Source organism: Chenopodium quinoa, unplaced genomic scaffold (assembly GCF_001683475.1).
Source record: "Chenopodium quinoa cultivar QQ74 unplaced genomic scaffold, ASM168347v1, whole genome shotgun sequence".
In the NCBI taxonomy this organism is placed as follows: domain Eukaryota; kingdom Viridiplantae; phylum Streptophyta; class Magnoliopsida; order Caryophyllales; family Amaranthaceae; genus Chenopodium; species Chenopodium quinoa.
Genome location: NW_018743397.1, coordinates 411,666 through 429,877, shown reverse-complemented (window position 1 = coordinate 429,877; position 18,212 = coordinate 411,666). Strand labels below are relative to the sequence as shown.

The following is an 18,212-nucleotide window of genomic DNA, read 5'->3' as shown; positions in this document are numbered from 1 at the left end:
TATTATTCTCACATAATTTTTTTCACTACAATAAAAAAAATTAAAAATACAACATTATCTACGTTGTACATGTATGTGTATCACATATAGAGTATTTATATATGATTGTATACCATAAATTCTCTCTAAATTTATTTATTTTTAAATCGATCTTAAATGTTTATATCATTTTCTTTGTATTATTACCAATATGCTAAACTCTAAAACAATGTCATAAAAACAGTAAATGGCCCCTAATTTACTATGCACTTTATAATAAATTAAAGGCAGCAATTTAAGTAAACTATGATAGTAAGATTATGAAGGCAGATGACCACATGACCATAAAAGTATCATGTTATTCGTTTTCTCTGTATTATTACCAATATGAATGTCATAAAAACAGCACATATCCCCTAACAATATACTTCGTATATAATACGGACTACAATCGTAAGATAGATTATGATTTATGAAGGCAGATGACCATAAAAGTATCATGTTATTCATTCTTTTATATTACAAATACTTATTACATACATTGCGCTTTTTATTAATTACCTTAGTGAAATTCCAAATCAAACTGGAATTCACTGCTAGTCTACTACTACATATTTAAAAACGTAAATAATGTAGACGATAGTTTTAACATTTATATACCTGGATGATGCTCGGCGCGGATGCTGTAACACAGCTTAGGACAACCAAGAAGAATCCTAGGATCTCTTGACGAGGAGCGCTCGGGAGCCGGCGACTATGATCGGTTTTAGACCGATAATTATCGTGTTGCAGCGAGGGCCAAATCTGGATTACATGACCCTTGCAAAAGCTCAGGATCATGGTTCCAGATATGGCGATCACGATGCCGGCTATTTTTGATTTGCCGAGCCAAATATGGATTTTAAAGCTCTCTACCCTATATATACAAGCAACAAAATTTTATCAATTCATAATTCAACATGGTCATTATAATTGAAAGAGCATCAATTGAATTTTATCAATTTCAAAGTTATCTGATTGTAGGGAATTTATAAATACGTAGTAATAAAAGTGACTTTTAATTAAATGATGACTAGTACAACTTAGAATGTTATATCAAGAGGTATATCAAACAAATTTTTTAATCACTATAGGATAGAAAATCACCGCAAACCCAACAAGCTAAGCTAATTAATACTACGTATAAGTTTAATCTCATCAATGAATTAAACAAACAAGCAACAAGATATTAACCGCTGTTTCCTAATATTCACAGTTCACTAAACCATAAAAAATTTAAGTTAACCTTTGCTCATAACCCACTAAAACCTACTGTTCCAGGGTGGAACCGAAATGATGATCATGGGCGAACTCTAAGCATCTAAGTTAATCAGAGCATAAGAATTATTAAGAAAGTAAGAGTAATAGAGGGAGAGGGAGAGTCATACCATGTGACTTGCGCATTTATAATACTTTGTAATGTTCTTACTTTTTTAGGTCATAGGCTTGGGCTAGTGGGCTTTTTATTAACTAGCATGGTTCATTGGTATACTTAAGGCTTTTTATATTAAGTAATGAGTTGAGTCATTATATACCCCGAACAACTAGCTACCTTTTCTTCATAAATTCAAGAAAAAATTACCCAATTCGATTCAACTAGAAGAAAAATTATAGTAGTGACTAAATGTTCAAATTAAGAAAGGGCATGTGATTTTTGTTTATCCTCTTACCTTATTGATTGGGAAAAAAAAAAAAAAACCTTTACAAAAAACAAATTAAGCAAAAATTAAAAGAGGATACCTGATTATAACGGCCAATACAAATGTAATGGCAGGATATAAGTTCAGAATGGCAATTGTAGTGGTGCTAGAAACCATCTTCAAGCTCACCACGTATGCATTATAACTTATTGTCCAACTAGTAAAATTTTCAACATAAATACTTGTATTAGTGAAATGCTATTTGTTTATGTTTATGAAAAAAAATTATAATTTTGAATGTAATAAAGAAAAAATGTAACTTACCCAAGAAGGCCGCATAAGAAACTTAATCCCATCACTTTCCAAGTGAGTTTGGATCGATCTTGGGGATTTTTTCTCCTTTGGAAAAAGAATTTTTTTTTTTATTAAAATAAATTAGTGACGGGATACTCTTAAAAAAATACACAAGATGAAATAAAGTAGATTGTGATCGAAATGTGCTTACCATTCGAAGATGACAGCCGATGGTACTAGGAATATGGCTGCGATAGTCATAGTATATGCAATCATATCCTGTATTTTAAAATTTCTCTCCTCTATGTATGCGTATGCAAGGGCGATCACGGCTAGAATCAATTGAGTCGTGATCATTGCAAGTGTTGCCGCAAAATCAATAAAGAGGGTCATTTCTGAAAATTTGAAAACATAAATAATTAGAAACTAGTTATTTTAAGAGGTAAATATTGTAAATGCATGGGGTGCTCATAAACTAGCTAGTGCATATGATTTAAATAATAGTACATAGTATATAATAAGCACTCACATCAATAACCCATAGTCCCATATAACCTAATGTATATGTCCATAATTAAATGTTTAAGACTTTAAGAGTAAAGAAAATGGTGGAGGAGACGGTGGGAGTGTTAAGGAAGGAGATGAGAAAATGACAGACTTTAAGATCTTAAAAGTAGTATGTACTAATGGCTTCTTACTAACTTAATAAAGATAAATTAACCTATATTATATTGCTTTATTAGTTCCCAAAGTCGTATGCTATATTCAGATTACATCCAATTAAAGCAAATATGAAGTAAATGTTAGTAGTATACAGGATCGATCAAGAATAAAAGGTGTCTTTAGCCAACCATTAGGGTATATTTTCTGTAACTTTATTATTATTACTCTTTTAGGGACTTTGACAATTGACACACAACAAAGGGACTTAAAATAATGAAACAACAAGACATAATATTTTAAAAAAGACATCACTTAAATATCATTAATGTTATAATGTATCATTTTATATCCTGTCAAAAAATGTATCATATTACTAGTATATTAAACCTTGAAAATGCATGATTAAATATATTTCCGAAATTTTACTTATTTACTGTGCAATTTAAGAAAAAAAATGTTATAAATTAATTATAGCTAACATTTCAGTAAAACTCAAGTAAATTGTAATGTACGTACACTCTAATAAAATTTCTTTTTAGCTTTTGCTAGGAGGTTCAACATGTCGAAGAGAGGGTTTGGACCTCCCAAGTAAACTAGCCAGGTTGACGTTAGCCACTAACATTATGCATCTAACATATATAAGATAATAAGATGACGTGTATTCTTCTAATTGGTCATTTAGATATTTAAAAATATTTCCCACTTTAATTTGTTTCATGCCCTAACAATAATATATTGACTTAATCATGCATGAACTCAAAAAAGTCATTTCAAATTCACCACAATTCAATCTGAACCCTATATATGTATAGCAGCAAACATTTTACGTACCTCGGTTACAATTTTACAAATGCCACGTAGCGACCGGTGGCAAAGACGGATATTTTTGAAGTACGTGTATAGTATTACGAATGCCCTGGAGGAATGCTATTTTTGAAAGAGTTAAGTTTTATGAGAAACTCTATTTTTGAAGAAGGAGAAGAGGGTTGTATGCTTGTATCTTTTGAGAATGAAGAAGAAAAAAGGATTCAAAACGCAGACTTTTAAGTGTGATTAATCTTGGTTTGTTTTTGTAGCTAAAACTCTGATTTTTTTTTTTTTTTTGGAGGAGAGAGATAAATAAAGTGAGAGAGGGAGAAGAAGCAATGAGAGAGTGATTAGAAGTAGGAAGAAGCAAACTCCATATAAATAGAGAAGTGAGACGTAAAACCAATTTACATACAACTCAAACCAAGTAATAAAATTAGGGCTTGTTCTGATTTACTGAACTAAGCTGAGCTGAATTGAATTGAATATTTTCTAAAAGAAGGAAATTAGGACATGAACTGAACTGAAAATAAGATGAATGAAGAGAACTGGCCCTTAGTATGTAAAGTGAAGAAAGGTAGAAGCAATGATAGGCATATAAGGGCCATTTTTGGTCAATTGATGTCAAAAGTTCATGAAATTGACTATTTGAACCAGTTTCAAGTTATAAAAACTTAAATCTAACTAAATTTGGTTACTTATAAGTGTTAGTGACATTACTTGCACAAAAAAAAAATGTATTATAGCATTTACAGGCAAAGTAGAAGTCATTATAGTCATATTTTGGGCCATTTGAGTCATCAAATTGACTTTTTAAAAGTGTTTAAAGTTATAAAAACCTAAAACCATGTATATATTGGTGGAGTGAGCTAAATTAATTGCCTGTAATTTTGATGAATTACCAAAAAGATTGAATGCTTAAATATTCAATGCATGTATGAGCTACTTGACAGTAGTAGATATCATGATGTATTATTGTGTATATTTTGTACTTGTTATGGACTGGAGTACTCCAAATATCTAATGAACTTATTATGGCATGTTGTGGAAGAATAAGCACATTAGTCAAAGTTTAGCCTATTTGGTAATTTGTAGTTTCGTACATTGTAGAGTCAACAGCCAAAAATATGATTGGTAGAATTCATCTAGCTTAAAAATTAGAGAAGGTTTTGGATGAGTTTGTTTCACGTGAGTTCGGTTTAATTATAATGCATACTGTCATCCCTTATCCACTATCTGTTTCGGGGTTTTCTGATGTCCTGCGGGAGAGTTACAATTCCGAGACTGGAACCGGACGCCTGTACCTGCAAAATAACGGAGACTCCTGAGAGCTCCGCCTCCAACGGTCAAGTTAGTACCTGATTAAGGAGTAATTAATACAGAAATTATAGTAATGAGATCTCTCTAGGTGAGAGTGCTTAGTGTTGGTAATCTGCGTCGTTAGCGAGATTAGCCGGTTGTTAATAACTCTGTTCTTCTCTGCTTGATCTCGTGATTATTCGATTCCGTGATTAATGAGGATTAATCGAGTATTTATAGCCTTGAGAAGCGTGCAACTCTCTAGGTTTAAGGTAAACCTAGGGCTGATCGGGCCTCTAGACTGAATTGGGCCTTGATGGCCGGTTGTCCCATTTGGCATGGGTGGACACGTGGCGTGTCTATAGTGGTCCGTAGAAGACGTATCTGTGATTGACACGTGGCAGGCTCCTGTTGGCCTTCGTGAAGGACACGTGGCGGAACCTGGTTGGTCCACTTGTCAGACGGTGATTGGTGGATAAAAATCCCCTAATCATTTGCCCCTCACAGGTGGCACGTGACTGGTCACGGGTCGCCTGTGACAGGTGTCGCACGGTGACAGGCGGCCTGTTACAGGTGTCACCTTGCAAACGGCCGAGAGATTTTCCCGCCCAAATTTTGAATTTGGAAGCGACCCTTCGCCTTCTCACTTTGCCTATAAAAGGAAGTGCTGACTTCGGTCATTTTCACATTTGAGAACTTTGCGAGAACATTCGGACCCCTGAACTTGCTCTGACATTTCGGACCTTTTCTGCCTACCGCCTGTTCTGACAAGCCGACTGACCCGAACTTCCAGGACTTCATCAACCGTCACTCGTTCAGGTAACTTAGTTCTCTTACCCTTAATTTTATTTTTATTTTATTTTTTGAAATGGCACCATGGAAGCACACAACACGCCCTAAGTTAGTGATCAGCCGGTCACCGGGGACGGCTGAATCTAGGACTAGGAGTGCCGCCTGCCCTTTTCTGGACACATCTTTGCCCTTTATACAAAGTCCGACTGTATCTGTGTCTATGCAGAACGTGATGGCCAGAACAAAAAAGACTGCTATGATATCAAACTCAGACGGCTCCTCCCAAAGGGTGCTCCTTAGTGAAACATCTGACCAGGCGCCAGATGTAGAACGAGGCGACTGTCAAGCCGACAGTTCTGAGAGAGGGGCCAAGGTGTTCCCTTCCCATCTTACCGTTGACATGTCTAATTTTCCTTCTGCTCCTTCTAAGGGAGAGGAGGCGGGCCCCTCTAGGAAAGGGGAGGAGTCGTCCTCCTCGGGCTCGTCAGAGGACGAGTCTGAGTCCAGCTCTTCTGGCCACAGTTCTCCTGGCTCAGAAGAAAAACATAGCCGCCTACAAGAGGCGAGACGTTCTCATGCAGTTGAGAAGGGGGACAATTGGGCGGAGCCGTCCGCCTCTTACAGAGAGGAAAACGCCCCCTACTACTGCAGGGTACCCCGGGGCCGGATCGCAACCATGCAAGACAACGTGGCGAGCTTTATTGCTAACCACAAAATGGGCCCGGAATTTTTACTGTTTGTGCCGGATCCTGAAGATACTGTCGTATGGCCGGCTGGTACCAGCTATGGTGACGGCTGCTTTGGCTGCTATGTGGCAGCCATCAAAGCTGGACTGCGCTTCCCATTACATCCGGCTGTTCAGCGGATTTTAGATGGGTATGATCTGGGGTTATGGCAGTTAGCCCCCAACTCTTGGGTAAATGTACTCGGCTATGTGGCCGGGTGCGAACTGAACGGGGTGGAGCCAAGCTTTGAGGCTTTCGCCCACATGAACTATCTCAGCCGGACCCCTAAGTCGGGAGGTACCGGCTGGTATCAATTAACAAGCCATAGGGGTTACCTCATGACGAGAGGTAAGGCAAACAAATGGAAGGATTGGCGGAACACCTTCCTTATTATCGAAGGTTCAGACACGGAGCTGAACAAACGCTTTAACAAGTGGAATAGGGATCCGCCTCTTCTCGCAGGCGGCCGCAGCATGCCGCCTGTTCCCCCAAAGGCTAAAAAAGAGATCCTAGACAAAGGACTCTTCAAAGTAGAGACTAGGGTGAACTCTACTTCAGGGGTACGAGAGCAAGTACCCCTAAACTGCGTCCCGAGCTTCAAGTGGCTCTATGACGAGTACTTCTTGGCCGCCTGTGGCCTCAGCAGTCGGTGCTCTAGAGGTAGGCGGCCTGACGAATACTCTGTTTTTTCACGCCTTGTTTACTTGGGATTTTTACTAACTTTGTTGCCTATTTCTTGCAGCTGACGCCATGAGTAAAATATCAGCATCTAAGACTGCGGCGGCCATGTTGCGGGTCTCGCTAATGAAGCAGTCGTATGCCGACTCCCCCAACAAGGAGGCACCCTTGGTAAGCTTTGAAAACTCTTCCCCTTTCAGTTGTCTTATGCATATACTAACTTTTTTTGTTTTCAGTCTGGCACTCCAAGGGCTTCTTCCTCGCAACAGCCGGACCCCAAGGCCCGGAGAACGACTGTTGCAAGCTCTCCTGGGTCTTCCAGGAAAACAGTGGCGGCTGAGAAGCAGCCGGCCACTTCTTCAAAAACCCAGGCGGGGCCGCCTAGATGTATGGACACTCACTTGTAAAACTTACCCTTGCTTCCTTCTTGATTAGGTCTAACTTGTTTTATCCTTTCACTTAATGCAGCCGGCCCCCAGGGACTTGACTTGGTTGAGGTAGCCAAGTCTATGGTTAAAGTAGTTCCTCCATCTGACAGGGAGGCGGTCAGGGGTGCCGGCACCCTTGACCTTGATGGAATTTCAGGGGTCCTTGCTGAGGTATACTTAGTATATTTTTGAGCTTTTGAGTTCTAGGACGCCTGTTAACTTTTTATTTGGAAACTGACGCCTGTTTTTCTTTGTACTTAGGCCCTGCTCCGAGTCAACAGCCTGCGCAAGCCGATTGATCGGAAAAACAAAGAGGTAAAGGCCGCAAAGGCTATGGCCGCCTCCAGCTGTGATAAGGCAATGTTTCAAATTGCCCAAAATGAAGTACTGACCATTGATCTTCTTTATTATCAGGCGCAGGCGACCGCCGCTGTTCGGGCTCAGCTAGAGGCGGCCCAAAAGAAGGTTGACGAGCTGGAGGGGACCGTCACCAACCTTAAAGCCGAGCTGAAACCCCTTCGCCAAAAAATGCACTCTTACGAAGCCATGGAGAAATCTTTGGCCAACGTAAAAGAACGCCTGGTGAACCAGGAGAAGAGTCTTACCCAAGAGCTCTCGGATAAGGCCGAGCAAGAGAAACAAGAGCTCGTCCGGGAGATGGTGGAAGACTCCGCTCAAATCCAACGCATGACCTGGGAACGACTGTTCCCCAGTGCCGACTTTGCCTCATGGGAAAGAACGTACCGCCAGTGTTCGGAAATATATAATCAACAGATCCTGGCGGCTGCTGAAGAAGTGGCGTTGGATGGTGCGTTGGAGGAGGAAGAGCCGGTTGTGGCGCTTGTGCCACTTGGGGGTAAGGCATCAAAAGATGGTGCAGCTAAGGCCGAGTCCAGCAAGAAGAGTGCTGACCAGGCGGCTGCTGCTGATACTGAACTGCCCCCTTCTTAAGCTTTAAGTATTTTTTCTTTTCACGGCCTGCGTGCCGTTTGCTTTGTAATTACCCGGCCAGGGGGCCGGGGTTTTGAATATTCTGCTGGTCTTTTATGGCCGGCTCATTTTTAATCAAATTTTTGTTTTGGTTCAAATTTGTCTAAGTATTTTTAATTTGTTCACTAGACCGACTGTTGTGTATGGCCGAACGTTAAGACAGGTACAAATAGTAAGTATGCCGCCTATGCCCCTGGACGACTGGTTGTCTGTTTCCATGATAGATGATCAGTCGGCCATTTAATCAATCGGTATTCGAACTCTTTATTCAATTTGACCAAGTAAATAGAATTACCTAGTAGCCAAGGAATTAAGTAGGAAAACAAGCGGCGGGTACCGGTTGTTTCCCTTTATTGCCAATGTTGGCTTTTAACTCGTTATTTGTTAACCTAGCAAGAGTATTGGTTGAGAGCCTTTGTTTATTAAAAAAAAGTGGACGACTCATACCTTTTAGGCTCCATACTAAGTTTGAGTGACTATTAAGTTAACATAGGAGTTACTTAGTCTTCGTCACAATCTTGAGTAGTAGAGGTATCAGGCGGCGTAGGCCGGCTAGACCCCTTGATTCACCAATGTTTGTTGGCTATTAACTCAATAGGTTATCCAGTAGGAATAGGGGTTCGAGTGCCCTTGTTTGTTTAAAACAGGCGGACGACTCAGACTTTTTAGATTCCATACCAAATTTGAAGGAGTGACTATGAGTTAACTTTGGAGTTACTCAGTCGCCGTCACTTTTGTTTGAGAAGTAGAGGTACCAGGCGGCGTAGGCCGGCTAGACCCCTTGATTCGCCAATGTTTGTTGGCTATTAACTCAATAGGTACCCCCTGCATTTATCCCAAGTAATACAGGCGGTCATCTGACTCAGATGTCAACTGCTACCACTGGTTTGGTTAGTGATAGAGTTATCCTTGTCTCAAAAACGGCTACGTGGTTGTCCTTGGGGACAGTCGTATAGGTGCCGTGTAATTAGTTTATAGAACAATGTTCCACCCAAAAGGGAGCTGCTCTCTGCGACGAATTTCATCCGGAGGGATGCCGTCGGACGCCTGCTATGATGTTGGGACAGGTCGAATTAGTTTTGTAGATTTTATCAGGTGGCTTGGCGCCTGGTCTGATCATTCGGCCGGTGGCCTTGGTAAGTTCTTGGTGAACGTAGGTGCTAAGTAAAAGAAGGGTAGCCGCCTGTTAGTCACAGGATCGGCCAGGCCCTAATCTTTTTAGCTAAGTATTGTGAGTAAAATACTCGATGGAGAGTAGCCGACTGTAAAGGAACAGACGGCATGCCCCTCTGTAGATAAAGAGTGAAACTCAATGGAGAGTAGCCGACTGTAAAGGTACAGACGGCATGCCCCTCGTAATACAAAATTGAATAGTAAGTGCAAACTTTATTAAGTAGCTCTTTACTTTACATCATTCAGAAGAAATATTTTTTAAGGTTATCTACATTCCAGGTTCGAGGCAACGGTTGTCCGTCTGGTGTTTCCAGACGGTAGGTACCGTCCCTGACTTCCTCATAGATTCGGTAGGGTCCTTCCCAGTTGGGAGTTAGTTTGCCAGACTCATTAGCCCTACCGACTGCTTCCATCTTTCTAAGTACAAAGTCCCCTACTTTGAGTGGACGCCTGTGTACTTTTTTGTTGTATGATCTAGTCATTCTCAGGCGATAGATCTCATGGCGCAAAACAGCATTGCCCCTCTTTTCAGGAAGTGAGTCTAATGCCAGGCGCATGGCTTCCCAGTTTGCCTCTTCGTCATATAGCATTACTCGAAGAGTCGACTCGTAGTGTTCTATTGGAAGAACAGCTTCTGCACCATAAGTTAGGAGGAATGGAGTTTCTCCAGTCGCCCCTTTTTCAGTCGTCCTAATGGCCCAAAGAACATGTGGTAGTTCATCTGCCCATAGGCCGCCTGCTCGTTCAATCTTTTTCTTGAGACCGTCTGAGATGATTTTATTAAAGGCTTCTACCTGGCCGTTTGCTTGTGGACGGCCGACAGATGCAAAGTAATGTGCAATTCCTTGGTCTCCCAACCAGCTTTTGAGAACAGGCGTCTCAAACTGGGGACCATTATCAAAAACCATAGACATGGGAACCCCGAACCGAGTGATGACGTTTTTCCAAATGAATGAGATTACATCTTTCGTCTTGATTCCCTTTACAGCCTCCGCCTCTACCCATTTAGTGAAGTAGTCAACGGCAACAAGTATATACCTTCTGCCGCCTGTAGCAGGCGTATATGGACCCAGAATGTCCATGCCCCACTTAGCAAACGGCAGTGGGCTGTGAATGGTAGTGAGGTCAGTAGCCGGACGGTGAATTAATTTGCCAAACCTTTGGCACTTGTCACATTTTTTCACCATCTCCATTGCATCCGCTTCCAAAGTAGGCCAAAAGTAGCCCTGCCGCCTTGCCCTTTGAGCAAGCATCCTACCACCTATATGGGAAGCACAGAAACCAGAGTGAAGATCATCTAGTATCTCTCGTCCCTTTTCAGGAGTAACACACTTTAAGAAGGGTTGAAGGTACCCCCTCTTGTGAAGTTCTCCCTGTATCATTTCAAAACAGGAGGCTCGTTTTTTCAGTGCTGCCGCCTGTTGAGGATCATCCGGCAGTGTACCGTTTGTCAGATATGCCCTGATTGAATCCATCTAGGTTGAGCTTCTGTCTAGGATTCCAATAGGGTTTTCCTCGATGCTTCTCTTCTCCATTACTTCCCAAAAAACAGTTCGAGGAGTATCGGAGGAGGCGGATGATGCTAATTTCGAAAGTGCATCTGCCTGGTTGTTTTCTGATCTCGGCACTTGGATCAGATGGAAATCCTCAAGGGGGCCGACTGCTTGTCGGACCGCCTGTAAATACTTGATCATGGCCGGATGTGTTGCTTCGTATTCGCCATTGTACTGACTCACTATCAATTGTGAATCAGAACAGGCGTCTATTTTTCTTGCCCCTGCCGCCTTACACATGCGGATCCCGGCTAGTAAAGCTTCATATTCTGCCTCATTGTTTGAAGCCTGAAAACTGAAGCGTAGGGCATACTCGAACCTGTCGCCCTCTGGAGATTGACATACGACGCCTGCTCCACAACCATTTGAAGTAGAGCTTCCGTCCACATATACCTTCCAGACTTGGTCTGGAACTTGAGAGTCAGGAGGACGAGTCATCTCTACAATAAAATCAGCAAAGGCTTGCCCCTTCACTGCTTTTCTAGGCTCGAAAGTAATTTCGAGGCTCTGTATTTCTATGGCCCATTTGATCATTCGGCCTGACGACTCCATGATGGTAAGTGGCCGCTTGATAGGTTGGTCTGTATACACGACGACTGCATGTGCCAAAAAGTAGGGTTTTAATTTTTTAACAGCCATGAAGAGTGCAAGACCAAATTTCTCCACTAGAGGATACCTCAACTCGGCATTTTTCAGTACGTGACTGACAAAGTAGACCGGGAGTTGACAGCCGTCCCTTTCAGCAAGGAGCACAGCGCTTAACGCATGATCAGAGACGGCCAGGTACATGTAGAGATTTTCTTTGGGCAAAGGGCTGACCAGCCTCGGCAAGGAATGCAAGTGAACCTTTAATTTCTGGAAGGCGGCCTCAGCATCCGGCCCCCATTCGAACCTTGCCTTTTTCTTAATTGCCTGGAAAAAGTATAGGCATTTGTCGCCTGATCGGCTTAGGAATCTCCCCAAGGCCGCCAGACAACCCGTTAACTTCTGAACCTCTCGGACGGTACGAGGCGACTGCATGTCAATGACCGCCTGTACCTTCTCAGGGTTCGCCTCTATTCCTCTCTGATTGATAAGGAATCCGAGAAATTTCCCAGACTCAACTCCAAATACACATTTCTTGGGATTGAGCATGACATGGTGCCGCCTGAGTGTGGCGAAAGTTTCTCGGAGGTCCGTCAGATGATCTTTCTGAAGTTTAGTCTTGACAATCATATCATCAATATATGCCTCGACGTTTCTCCCAATCTGATCAAAGAACACTGTGTTTATCATTCGTTGGAAGGTAGCCGGGGCATTCTTAAGACCAAACGGCATGACCGTGTAACAGTATAATCCCTGATCTGTGACGAAGGCCGTCTTCTCCTGATCCTTCTTCCATAAAGGAATTTGATGAAAACCAGAATAGGCGTCCATAAAACTCATCAAGGCATGGCCGGCTGTTGAGTCGACCAGGTTATCAATTTTAGGCAGAGGGTAACTGTCTTTGGGGCACGCCTTGTTCAAGTCTGTGTAGTCTACACACATTCGCCAGGTGCCATTCGGCTTTTTAACAAGCACCACATTTGCAACCCAATCTGGGAAGTAACATTGCCGAATGAACCCTGCATCAAGTAATTTTTTGACTTCGGCGGCTGCCGCCTGACTTCTTTCTTCACCATGATTCCGCTTCTTTTGCCGTACCGGCTTCTTTTTCGGATCCACAGCGAGTTTATGTACTGCCAGATCAGGACTAATGCCTGGCATTTCATGGACTTCAAATGCAAAGATGTCCTTGTATTCTTTCAACAGGTTGTGAAAGTCATCACCAAGGTTTCTCAGAGCAGTCGTCCCAACTTTGACTGTTCGGTCAGGACGAGAGTCGTCTAATATTAGGTCCGCATGCTCACCAGCCGGCTGAGGGCGGAACTCATCCGGCCGGTCCTCTGCCAATGATTGCTATTTTCTTGCCTTTCTTGCGGACTCTGTCTGGGGCGCCTTTCTCTTTTTGTCGCCTGTTTCTTGAACAGGCGCGCTCTCCTTGACGTTGTCAAGGTCTGTTTTTTCTCCACTTGACCCAGTGGCCATGACAGTGGGCTTGACATCCGAGAGATAGCACTCTCGGGCCATCCTCTGATCTCCCCTTAGGGAGCCGACTGTTCCATTATCCCTTTCAAACTTAAGCAGCATAAGTGACGGAATTATAACAGCCTTGGAATTATTCAGGGTTGGTCGACCCAGAATCATGTTGTAGGCCGAGAGTTCCTCTACTACTAGGAACCGGACTACCATGTGTCGTCCTTCCCCTTTTTTGCCAAGGCGAATGGGTAGATCTACTCGTCCCAATGGGTGGACGACTCCTCCTCCAAACCCTATTAAAGGGTGGGAGGCCGGATGTATGCAGTCCGTCTGATATTTCAGTTTTGACAGACATTTGCTGCTGATGAGATCTGAGGAGCTCCCGGTATCTATGAGGATTCGGCCAACTCTCTGGTTGGCCACTTTACATTCAATAACAAGAGGGTCGTCATGCGGCCCCCTTATTCCTCCTAGATCCTCTTCAGTGATGACAATCTCAGGAAATGTATATTTGGACGGCTGTTCTTGGTGAACGGAATTTACATCTAACCGCCTTATATTATCTTTGTTGCCCCTAATAGTGGGGCCGCCTCCTGAGAAGCCGCCTGCAATGGTGTAGACGACTGCATCATCTGTATCGGAACTGTCGGCCTGTTGATTCTTTTTGGCCGACTGCTTTTTTGAGGAAGTATTCCCCGTAGATTTCTTGACATAAGTGTCAAGATCACCTTGATCAGCCAAGCGGTCTAGGTACCGCATGAGACTGATGCAGTCATTGGTGTGATGACCAATGTCATCATGATAAGCACAGATTTTGTCTTGGTTCCGGTTGCTCGCAGAACCCTTCATGGGGAGCGGCTTCTCAATTGAGAGCCGTCCCTTTATTTCTTTTAGGATAAACTGGTTATCCTTGTTAAACACATACTTTGGGGAGTATGGTTTGAATTCTTTTTTCTTTTTCTGGGCCGGCTGTTTAGAGGAATCAGCCGCCCAGACCTCTTTTCTTTTTTCATCTTTGTTGGACGACTGTTTCTGTCGTCCCTCTCTTTTGTCGAACCTCTTCCCGTCCGACTGTTTCATCGTACACAGATCAGTCGCCTGTATATAGGCTTCTGCTTCAATCAAGGCCTCTTGAAGAGTCGCCACCCTTTTTCGAACTAAATCAAATTTGAAGGTAGACCCGTCTTTGAGACCTCTAAAAAAGTCAGTATAAGCTACCTCATCCGGTAACCCCTGAATCTGTATTCTCATCAGGTTGAACCGCCTGATGTAGGAACGAAGCCCCTCTTTCTCGCCCTGCTGAATTGTTCCCAAATCAAGGGTCGTTTTCTTCGCAGGGATGTTCATTGCGAAGTTGGAGGCAAATAAGTAAGCAAGCGTCCTGAAGTTGTTTACACAACCAGTCGGCAGGTTGCCGAACCATTGTTGTGCAATTCCCTTGAGAGTCGCTGGGAAACACTTGCACCAAGTGGGATCATCCAACCCTTGAAGGTACATCAGGTTGGTGAATGCCATCAGATGGTCTTCTGGGTTAGTAGTGCCGTCATAGGCGCCTACTAGAACATTTTTTACTTTGGCCGGCTGAGCGGCTTCAGTAATTTCCTTGGAGAAGGCCGACGGCTGTTCACCAAGTCTAAGCAGCCGTAGCTGCCAGTCCATAGGTTGGACGTTTTTTGCTGCAGGTCCACCAAATGGAGGTGGTTGCATAAAATACTGTTGTTGCGGCACAAATGGTAAGTTTGGTACCGCCTGGGCACTATGAAAGCCGGACTGACGGGAGGTGCCGCCTGACTGACTCTCATGGTACGACTGAGTATGCCTCATCGAGGCATTTCGCAAACTGTCCTGAAAATTTGAAGTAGAAGCCGACTCTGATAATCGGTCACTCTTCTTCTGCTCTAGCAGGAGCCGAGCATCTGTGAACGTTTGCTTTGACCCGTCCGCCTGAATATGACGAACCGGTTTCCTATTTCCCGTAGGATAGCGGAGTTTTGTAAAATCAAGAGCAGGTGGCTCCCGCTTCTTGGATTTAGGATGGGGAGTCGCCTCTCGCCCTTGAACTGGCTTCCTCTTCAGTGAAGTGAAAGGTTTCTTGGCCGTCTGCTCCTTGACTGAAGCAGGCGGTTTTTTGTTGATCAACTCTTGAATCTCTCCCTTGAAGTCCCTCATGAAGGTCATGAGTTCGTTCCTTGTGATGGGAGCAGACCCATCAGTCGGCTGTTGCCGAGCAAGCGATGCGCCTGCTGGCTCGCTTCCTGTTTTAAGATGCTCCCGTTCCCTCCTTTCGGTATGGCGGGTACGTCGGGCCCTTAGGGTCCCGTCTGGAGCTGTATGAGTTTCAACTTCAAATTCACTTTCGGTATCATGGTCCGACTGAACTTGAGGGTCGTCTAGGGGACGCCTCTCTTCTGGAGTCGGTACAGACTTGGATGCCATCTCTGAAGTACTCTCCCCACAGACGGCGCCAAATGTTTCGGGGTTTTCTGATGTCCTGCGGGAGAGTTACAATTCCGAGACTGGAACCGGACGCCTGTACCTGCAAAATAACGGAGACTCCTGAGAGCTCCGCCTCCAACGGTCAAGTTAGTACCTGATTAAGGAGTAATTAATACAGAAATTATAGTAATGAGATCTCTCTAGGTGAGAGTGCTTAGTGTTGGTAATCTGCGTCGTTAGCGAGATTAGCCGGTTGTTAATAACTCTGTTCTTCTCTGCTTGATCTTGTGATTATTCGATTCCGTGATTAATGAGGATTAATCGAGTATTTATAGCCTTGAGAAGCGTGCAACTCTCTAGGTTTAAGGTAAACCTAGGGCTGATCGGGCCTCTAGACTGAATTGGGCCTTGATGGCCGGTTGTCCCATTTGGCATGGGTGGACACGTGGCGTGTCTATAGTGGTCCGTAGAGGACGTATCTGTGATTGACACGTGGCAGGCTCCTGTTGGCCTTCGTGAAGGACACGTGGCGGAACCTGGTTGGTCCACTTGTCAGACGGTGATTGGTGGATAAAAATCCCCTAATCACTATCATTGCCCGGCCCATGCCGGCGGCCGACAACCTTTTCCCTCCCATTCCACTACAAAAAAATGTCCATATAGAAACGGAATTCTAGCGACGGAATTTTATCCGTTTTTAAATTAGAGACGGAATCAAAAAATCCGTCTCTAAATTAATTTAGCGACGGAATTTAAAAATCCGTTTCTAATTTAGAGACGGATTTTTTTTCCGTTGCTAAATTAGCAACGGATTTTTTTTTTCCGTTGATGAATCTAGCAACGGATTTTTTTTCCGTTACTAAGTTAGCAACGGATTTTTTTTTCCGTTGCTAAGTTAGAGACGGAATTTATTTTTTTCCGTTGCTAATATGAGCAACGGATTTTTTATTCCGTCTCTAGATAATTTTTTAAACTAATTATTTAAAATATTACATTAGAGACAAATTATGTAAGTTAAATTCATCTCTAAACTAGAAACGGATTTTCAAATCCGTCTCTAATTTAGAAACGGATTTTCTAATTCCGTTTCTAAACTAGAGATGGATTTTAAATTCCATCTCTAATATTTCTTTCATTTATTATCAATTATGTGCGTAAAAGTAAACAAATAATATTTGGTATAGTTGGTAAGAGTATCAATATTTGACATTGAGGTCACGGGTTCGACTCCTACTAATAGTAATATTGCGATTGGAGATTCAAGGAGCGTTACATGGAAAGCCGAGTCGGGTTGACCCGAGTGAGGTCGACCCAAATAGCAACTTTTTTTTCGATTCAAAACATTTTTTCCGTTGCTGAATCTAGCAACGGATTTTTTTTTTCCCGTTGCTGAATCTAGCAACGGATTTATTTTTTCCGTTGCTAAATCCAGCGACGGATTTTTTTTTCCGTTGCTAAGTCCAGCGACGGATTTTTTTTCCGTCTCTAAATTCATTTAGCGACAAGGTTTTTACCAACGGAGTGATTCCGTTGATAAATCCGTAGCTAGCTATGTCCAGCGACGGATTTTAAGCAATTAGCAACGGATTTCACCTGTTGCTAAAAGGCCAAATTTTTGTAGTGTTCCTCGGTGTCGGCGACCCTCCCCCACCCATACCCCAACTAACGCTAGCGACACGTACTGCCTCTGTTAAACCACAGAGAAGTTGAGCGGATGTCAAGAGATCGAATATGGTGAGCACCCCGTCGGAAAAGTTCGAGACACGGAGAGGAAGAGGTTTCTAGGGTTTTTCGTGGGTGAGTGAATATTTTCAGGGGACGGAGCGCTTTTCGAGGAGAGAGGATCGGCGACAAAGGGTGGGTGATGTGCGACTAGGGCCGGCGAGTGAGGCTGGGTGGTCATTGGGTGGTGAGATGGATGGAAAAGGTTTCAAAGTGAAGAAAATAGGAGGTTCTATGGTGGTGGTGTGGTGGTTTGACTGGTGGTTTATTTCCTTCTGTTTTTTATAAAACAAACAACTAATACTTAGGAAATTTTGACTTTTGCTACCTGTAGTGAAACTACTCGATTTCAATTTTTCTACCCATCAAAACTTTTATTTTATTTTACTACCTAACATAATACTTAGAATGGTTTTTCATTACATTATCTTTCTTTCCCTTTGTTCATTCTTGACCGACGTGGAATTTTCTCATGGTAACGGGGCGCGGGCAGCCCTTTAAATTTTTTTTTTTTTGGGTAAGGAAATATGGAAAATACTTAATTATCATAGGGGTAGAGGATAAAATATGCAACTACAATGGTCTGATGTACGAGTAGTATTAAGAATTTAAGATAAAGCAAAAAAAAACATACGAAAAATGACAGCTGTGGGATTTGAACCCACGCCCTTTCGGACCAGAGCCTAAATCTGGCGCCTTAGACCACTCGGCCAAACTGTCTAATGATGAACTATTTGTACAAATACAATATTAAACTTCTATATTTCAAGATCCCACCGACAGTGAGAATATGAAATGATGTATTGTGTCTCAAATTATGTGGTGCAAATTATCATCTTAATTTACAGTAAACTGCAGTCACTATCATCTTGCCAACACAACATTATCAATGTCAAAGGTATTTACTAGTTTTCTTTTGTTAATTTTTAACAATTT

The 18,212-nt window shown here is 42.8% G+C and overlaps 1 non-coding gene across 1 annotated transcript; it reads right to left on the bottom strand.

Moving 5' to 3' along the window:
• Positions 1-17,916: 17,916 nt before the first annotated feature.
• TRNAL-UAG lies at positions 17,917-17,996 on the bottom strand. Its single transcript has one exon. It is a non-coding gene; the product is annotated as a tRNA-Leu (tRNA).
• Positions 17,997-18,212: the final 216 nt, after the last annotated feature.